Here is a 7,477-nt window from a genome sequence, read left to right as displayed (position 1 = left end):
GGCCTTGCTCCGCTGGGCTTGTTTCACCTCTACCTGCAGGAAGTAAGTGTGGATCTATTTAAAGTCAGTGAAATTACACAAGTATAAAGAGAGGGAGGAAGATTATCCACAGTGCATTATCTGAGAATAGATGGTGTCTTTGGTGTTTGCTGCACATATATAGATGTTAAAAGAAGTATTAATCTGAGGCTTGTTTCTCAGTATCGAGGTACAAAGAGGTACTGTGAAGTAAAAAATAAGGTGTAGGATTGTAAGAAGATAGGAACACAGCTGCATGATAAAACAGATGCGCTGCATCCGATACGTCTGTGGAATTCCATGCAGGGATGCAGTATTTACCTGGAGAAGTCAGACTGTGTATGTAACTAAATGCAATGAGATCAATTGTATGAAAAACACTACATGAGCCTTTGTATTACCCTGGGTTTTAAAAGATGAAACGTAGTTATAAAATAGCCTGTTAAAAGTCAAATGGCAAAATCCCCGCGCACCAGATGATGATGTATGGGTTAATACCTGATGTTTTGGGGAGTTTGTAAAGAAACCTTCAGAGTCAGGGACTTGTAACAAGCAGCAGTTCAAAGCCAAAAACTGCAGCTGACAACATTGAGTTTTGGAGCTAAGTGTGATCTTGTTTATGAAAATGGCTCATTTTTTTTGTCTGTGAGCTTGTATTGGTGGGGATTGGTTTGGCAAAGAGCAGAAGCTCTTGTGTGAGGCGGGGCTGGACACAGACTCGGGAGGATTTGCAGTCCCTTTAAGGACTCTTCCTCCATGGTATTATCCACTATTTATAAGAGATCATTTTCCAGTAGCTCCTTATTGAAGCTACTTTTAGTACTATTTGCGGTATCTCAGAAGTAGCAAGTTGGGCTTAAGTAGGAAACAGCCAAACTACCAAATACATGGGAGTCTTAGACAAGTAGTTTCTGTTTGTAAAAGCTGGGGAGCACCTGCTACTCACGTAACTGGAATACTTGGAGCTTATTTGGATTAGCAGGTCCAAATTCAGACAGAGGAACAATGCAATTAATATCCAGGGTATTGCATGCATTTATGTCAGGTGGAATTATGGGCTGCTGCTGTACATTCTGCTGGTCTGTCTGGTAGCTGGCACCAAAGTAGCCAGGCGTGAGAGTCAGGTGCTTTTCATTTCTTCTCTTACAACTTCTCTCTGTGAATATATCTTTCGGGGGGTCTGTTTTTGATTATCTGTCTTTGGTTTACCTTGTCACACAGTCACAGACATGTAATTAATAGGACAGCTTTTATCATTTGTTTGGTTAATTACTTTGTTTTAAAGTTTGTTCATTTGTGTGAAGCATGGATTTTTATTATGCAAAACCCAAGTAATTTCAAATTAGTGTTATTGAAAAGTACAATAAAAGTGGTAACAGAAGAATTTAAATAAAAACAAGGCAGATGTTTCAAGGTTGCAGTGACCCCAGGCAGGTAGAAATGGGAGGCAGCAGTGGATAGTACTAGTCTGTGTTTCACCAACTCCACAGTGTCAAGACACATGCTGGGTGTTCAGCTCCCATATTTTCATTTATACCCTTGAAATAATGCCTGATAAAATCCGAGCTGTACTGCTGACTGTTTGTATTAGCTTTCCCTTGAGGTTGGTCTGCTGCAGTCCTGGACAGACAAGCGGGATGCAGAAGGTTTGGGGATTGTGAGCCCTGGGTGAACAGACTGTGCCTTCCCCTGTGCCCTCTTCCCACAAAGGCAGAATGAAGCAGCACCAGGCTAAGCCCTTGTCCTTGGGGTGGGTTTTCTGTTAGCCCAACAGCAGCACAGAAGACATGAGGATAATTGTTAAAAGGTAAGATGTAGCCACATACCTGAAGCTTAGAAGGAGGTGTCAGAGGTTGCAGGTGAACAGGGTATGAAGGGAGGCACTAGAAGTCTAAGGTGGGTGTGGACACGTGGAGTGGTGTCTCTCCTCTTAACAGGTCTCTGGCTTGAGAGGCAGTTACATCAGCCTGGAGTCCTTTCGTTCATTGCCTAGTGTCTAATAAGTGGGACAGATTTCTGAAGACACATTGTCAATCTAGATTAGCATTGATCTTCACTCAGCTTCTCACACCTGCTAAGAAATGCAAGGATGGATCAGACCATACCTCTATGTATGTGCGTGCTGGGTATATATTAGGACATAATAAGCTTCCAAGGGAGTTGTTCTTAATTTGGGTACAGACTCTATGTGCTAATTATATGGCAATAGTCTTGACAATTAGCATGCATACTTCTAACTTGCATTTCTGATTGTGGAAACAAGGCCAGCATTGCCTTCTCCTCTCACTAACTTCAAAGGCATTGTCTTGATTTAAGAAACAGTGTCTTGAAGCCATTAGAAGAAAGTGAAGCTGTTCCACTACCACTGTCAGGCTGCCCACTTCACAGGCTGCCTGGTAAATGGGTGGGCAGCCAAGCTCTTGGAAATGGTTCGTGAGAGCTTCGAGGTTACCAAATGCCAGCCAACATTTATTGTCATTGGCATACAACTTAATGTTCCCACTGTGAACACAGCACAGGTCTTCCAAATCAGAGCATGCCTCCTCAGAAATTTCAGGATCTGCAATACTTAAAAAGGAATATAATGTACATGTCCCAGAGGGAAATGTAATAGCCAGTGGAATAAATTAGGATAGAAACAGAATGACAGAAAATGTAAAGTTCCCTTGGGTGATCCTGCCAACCCTCGAACACAAGAATGCCATAGATCATGGGTAACATCTAACAACTTTTGGCACCTTAATCTGCTTGTGTGCTTTCACAAATCTCAGCAGACATTTTAAATTGCTGTAGACTTTTTGTAAATCTGATTGCAAGTCTTCGGAAACAAGGCTTAGACACCCAAGTGTGTTGTCTTTTATGAAATTTACCCCTACAATGGGAGTCATTAGCATATGGTTATGCAACTGCAGTGGGTGCAGTTGTAGCCTTTGAGCCTAGCTAGATTTTGCCAGGACAATTCTCTGCAGGAAGCCTGTACTGCCTACGTCAAAATTAAAGACTTCAGGTCCCCATCTCTATGGGGGTGCAGCACTGCTTTCCCGTCTCAAGCCACATGTTTCTTGTAGAAACCCATCATCTCAATGCTGCCCAGTCAAATTGTAAATATTTTAATTTCTTCCTGGAGACCGGTTGAGGTCACCCTGTTCTCAGCAGGTGCTGTTGGAGATGATCTAGATTTCCTCCAGAAGGAAATGAAGTTGCGTCGCATCACTTATGTTTGGCATTTGGGATAAAATTTAATGTTCTTCAATTACAGCGTTGGATAGCTGGCAGCAGTTTTTCCAGACAAATATCATGTGTCTTTCCCAGAAGGATTCAATCTTTAATATTGTTTTGATGCTGAAGGCTTTTCCAATTTCTGTTTATTAGAAATGACTTACCTTTGTTGGAATTGCTGCCTTTAACCTGATACAGCTGATGCCACCTACAGCACTGTGGAAAAATCTTGGCTGCAGTGCTTTGCTTCCATGGAGTCGCTGTAGGACCAAAGCAAACTGGAGACACAAAGCCTGTGTGCTTTGAGGCTGCATCCAAATAGTTTCCCTTTTACACCCTCAAAGCATGGAAGTCTGCTGCTGAGGCTGCAGGAAGTGTTGAAAGTCAAGCGGAGCACATGGAAAGCTCAAGGAAGGAAATGCAAAACAGGAGCTGAGGGATGCCAGGGCTGTGCTGGCCTGAGCCCAGCTGAGCAGGGGTATGTCCACCTACCTTCACTCTGCTTTTTTTCTACTTTTACCTTTTTTAAACCCAAATCACCAACCGCAGTGGAGGTTCTTGATCTGAAGTTATGGTGAAATGTAGTGGTTTTGAGGGTAACCATGTTCATTTGCAGGACTTGTACAAAGCCAGGGCACCTGGCAGGTTCTGTTACTCAGGGAAGATATCTATGTACACAGCAAGAGGCCAGAAGTAATCAGCATCCCTGTGCCTAGTCTTCCTTCAGAGCAGAGAATGGGGAGCAGCTGTTTCTCCATCTTCTTCTGTTCCAACCACCACTTTGTCTTTAATGGGACCTTTGTGAAGCTGTGGTATTTCTCTGTCTCAGGGGAATTTTCCTGTCTCTCTGGGGAAACAGCAAGTCTGGACTGACTGGATTAATTGCTATTTCATAAGAGTATGAGTAATATATGAGGTGTAATACATGAATGGCAAATCCAACTGTGCTGAATATTCACGTACATGCAGTGATGCACTTGATTGTTCTTCTAAGAACTTTTACTGGACAGCTCAGGCATTTTTCTGAGGTGTTTTATGGGCCAGAGGAGACAAGAGAGCACTCGTGTGAGATCATGTCACCCTCCTGAATTACTCTTAACAAGTGTTCAGTCTTTATTCCCTGGAGGAGTGGCTGTAGTAACTGAAGAATCAAGAACAATACAGAACTGAGGCCAGTTTTGGAGGAAATGGGTCACAGCAATTCATGATTCCAAAATAACTCATACTTGTTGTTTTCCACTTTCCCCAGGCTGTGTTTTTCCCAGCTACCTGCGGGCTCAGCATCTTTGCTGGGGGTTGTGATGTGCTGCTTGGGAAGCATCAAACAGCCTCACACCAATTGCAAATTCAAGCTATGGTTTCCTAATTGGCTACCAAAAAATCAAGAATGAAATTTTGAAAAGTCTTGTAGCCCCTTAGGAGGCCACAGGTTTCCATGTGTTTGAACCTTCTGATTGCAGAAGCCCCACCAGTATTCAGGCAGGTTGAGGCTCTGAGGTGATTCCAGGATGTGGCTGTACATTATGGTAGCTCTCATGGGGACCTGGAGCTGCCAAGATGCAGTTGTCCTTGATAGATGTGTGCAGGGTGCCCATCCCCACGTCCATGCATCAGGGTCAGTCTGTCCTGACAGCTGTGCTGCCGACCTGAGCTGGCTCAGCCTCAGCTCACACCAGCTTTCTCGTGCTGTCATCACACCTCCTGATGGCACTGCAGACATACTTATAGAAATCCCAAACAATTCCCTTCTTAAAGCCATATTTCAAGCTCTTATTTAATATTGCCCCATTTTCAGAGGTTTTAACAAAGGTGACGGGGCTTTATTGATATTGGTTTGTTGTTCTGAGGCAGGTGAAGTGATAGTATTTTATTTTGATTTCAACAGCTGACCCATTAGGATTTCAAACGGTGGTAATATCCCCTGGAAACAGAAGAGGGCAGCTGTTTTTTTTGAGAAATGAAAAGCACACTGACTGTTTTTTGAGAATGAAATGGCAATCACTCAGATCTAGACGAAAGAGCTGCCTTTTTTTTTTTTTTTTTTCAAGAAAGAATAAAAATAGCACAGTATTCTAGGGCCTGTGCTGATGTAATTAGTGTATAAAATAGCTGGACCCCCATCACCTTCCACAGAGTCCCTGGGCTTCATCTGACAAAATTAGATTCCTTGCAATTTTATTGCAGTGTAATTAAAAAGTAACCAAGGGAATACAGTCCTCGGTCCTCAGAGATGTTCAGCATCAGACAAAATGAAAAGCATTCAGCAGCTCACTGGATTAATAGCCAGTTTCTTTGTTTACTGCCCAAAAATAAAAAAGAAATTGCTGTGAATCGTCACTCTCTGTGTATGGAAAAATACAGAAAAATCAAATTTCCCCATTCAATATCCAAATGTATATTTTTTTAAAAAATGAAAAATGTTTTCAATTTGCATTTAACAACAAATGCATAAGCTGTTTTTTTTGAGAAATGAAAAGCACACTGACTGTTTTTTGAGAATGAAATGGCAATCACTCAGATCTAGACGAAAGAGCTGCCTTTTTTTTTTTTCTTCTTCAATGAATGAATAAAAATAGCACAGTATTCTAGGGCCTGTGCTGATGTAATTAGTGTATAAAATAGCTGGACCCCCATCACCTTCCACAGAGTCCCTGGGCTTCATGTGACAAAATTAGATTCCTTGCAATTTTATTGCAGTGTAATTAAAAAGTAACCAAGGGAATACAGTCCTCGGTCCTCAGAGATGTTCAGCATCAGACAAAATGAAAAGCATTCAGCAGCTCACTGGATTAATAGCCAGTTTCTTTGTTTACTGCCCAAAAATAAAAAAGAAATTGCTGTGAATCGTCACTCTCTGTGTATGGAAAAATACAGAAAAATCAAATTTCCCCATTCAATATCCAAATGTATATTTTTTTAAAAAATGAAAAATGTTTTCAATTTGCATTTAACAACAAATGCATAAATTCCAAAATGAAACATCCTTCTGGGGTGAAATCTTCCTTTAAATCCCAAACAAGGGATTTACTCATTTTTTAATCTTCCAGTTTCTGACAATTACAGAAGTTTGACAGTTTACCATGAAGTTAAATGCATCCAAATCTTTATTTCCTGGCACATGTTTAGCTGAAGACCCTGCAGCTGCTGTGGTGGTCACCCCTGAGCTCTGCTTTCAGCCATAGAACAGCCACCTTTGGGCAGCAGCCCCTGCCTAGCCCATCCTGAAAAGGATCTCTCCTTTTCAGTGTGTGCAGACTGCATATGTAGCACAAGGTGGCCAGTTTTTCCATAAGAAATTTCCCTTAATCTAGTTTGCCACATGATGCTTGTTCCCTGTCCTAAACAACCCCTCATCCCCAGTTCCCATGGATGGGGCTGTGCTGGGGGCATGGATAGATCCAGAGTTAGAACCTGGGTGTGTTTTTAAAGCCAAAATAATCATTCTGGTTCACATGGAAATGTACATCCTTGCATGAGGTTCTTAATGAGGGGTCCAGTGAATCCCCATTCCCTGTGGGACTAAACCTCACCTGGAGTTTGGGGAGGGGATTCTTGGGTGGTGTTAGCTCTGCAAGCAGGACAAAGTGACAAGCAAGAGAGATGGTGCAGTTAGCTGCTGAAGCTGAGCTAAATATCCACATGGGACTTAGACCTCCCACTGCCTTCTCAGGTCCAGTCAGCAAGTAATTTGGAAAACTCAACAGTGACTTCTTCCAGCACCTTCCCAGTGTCACTGTGCCTTTCTGTCTCTGAACACAAACATGAATGTTTGTATTTGTCTTCAGTGAGGAGCAAGTGAAAAGCAAATTGTCTTTAAAAAACAAACAAACAAATAACTCTGAGGCAGGCCCTGTGTAATGAAATAGTACTGACTGAAAGTGTAACCAGAAGGACTACTCTTCTGATGCAGAAAATAATGAGAGCTGTCCTAAACTTTTAATCAGGAGCTCAACTTCCGTTTGCAGCTCCTGACCAGGCTAGCATCCCTTCATACTGCTTCTGACAGTTCCAAACTCCTGAAATGAATATGAGAGCAATGAGAATTTAATGAAAGCACTAATTACAGATGCCAGAATGATTCTGCTGCGATTCAAAACCTCTGATGTGGAGAAACTCTTAGCATGGATGGGCTGTCATCTAATTTCTGTGAAGTTCTGCTGTGAAAGGTGACCCTGGCTTTACGCACCTTCATTCTGCAAGACGTGGGCATCCTTCCCTCCCGTTGACTTCCACACCTTGC

This window comes from Chaetura pelagica, unplaced genomic scaffold (assembly GCF_000747805.2).
Source record: "Chaetura pelagica isolate M959 unplaced genomic scaffold, ChaPel_1.0 scaffold20, whole genome shotgun sequence".
Taxonomy (NCBI): Eukaryota; Metazoa; Chordata; class Aves; order Apodiformes; family Apodidae; genus Chaetura; species Chaetura pelagica.
This window is presented reverse-complemented; position numbering follows the sequence as displayed.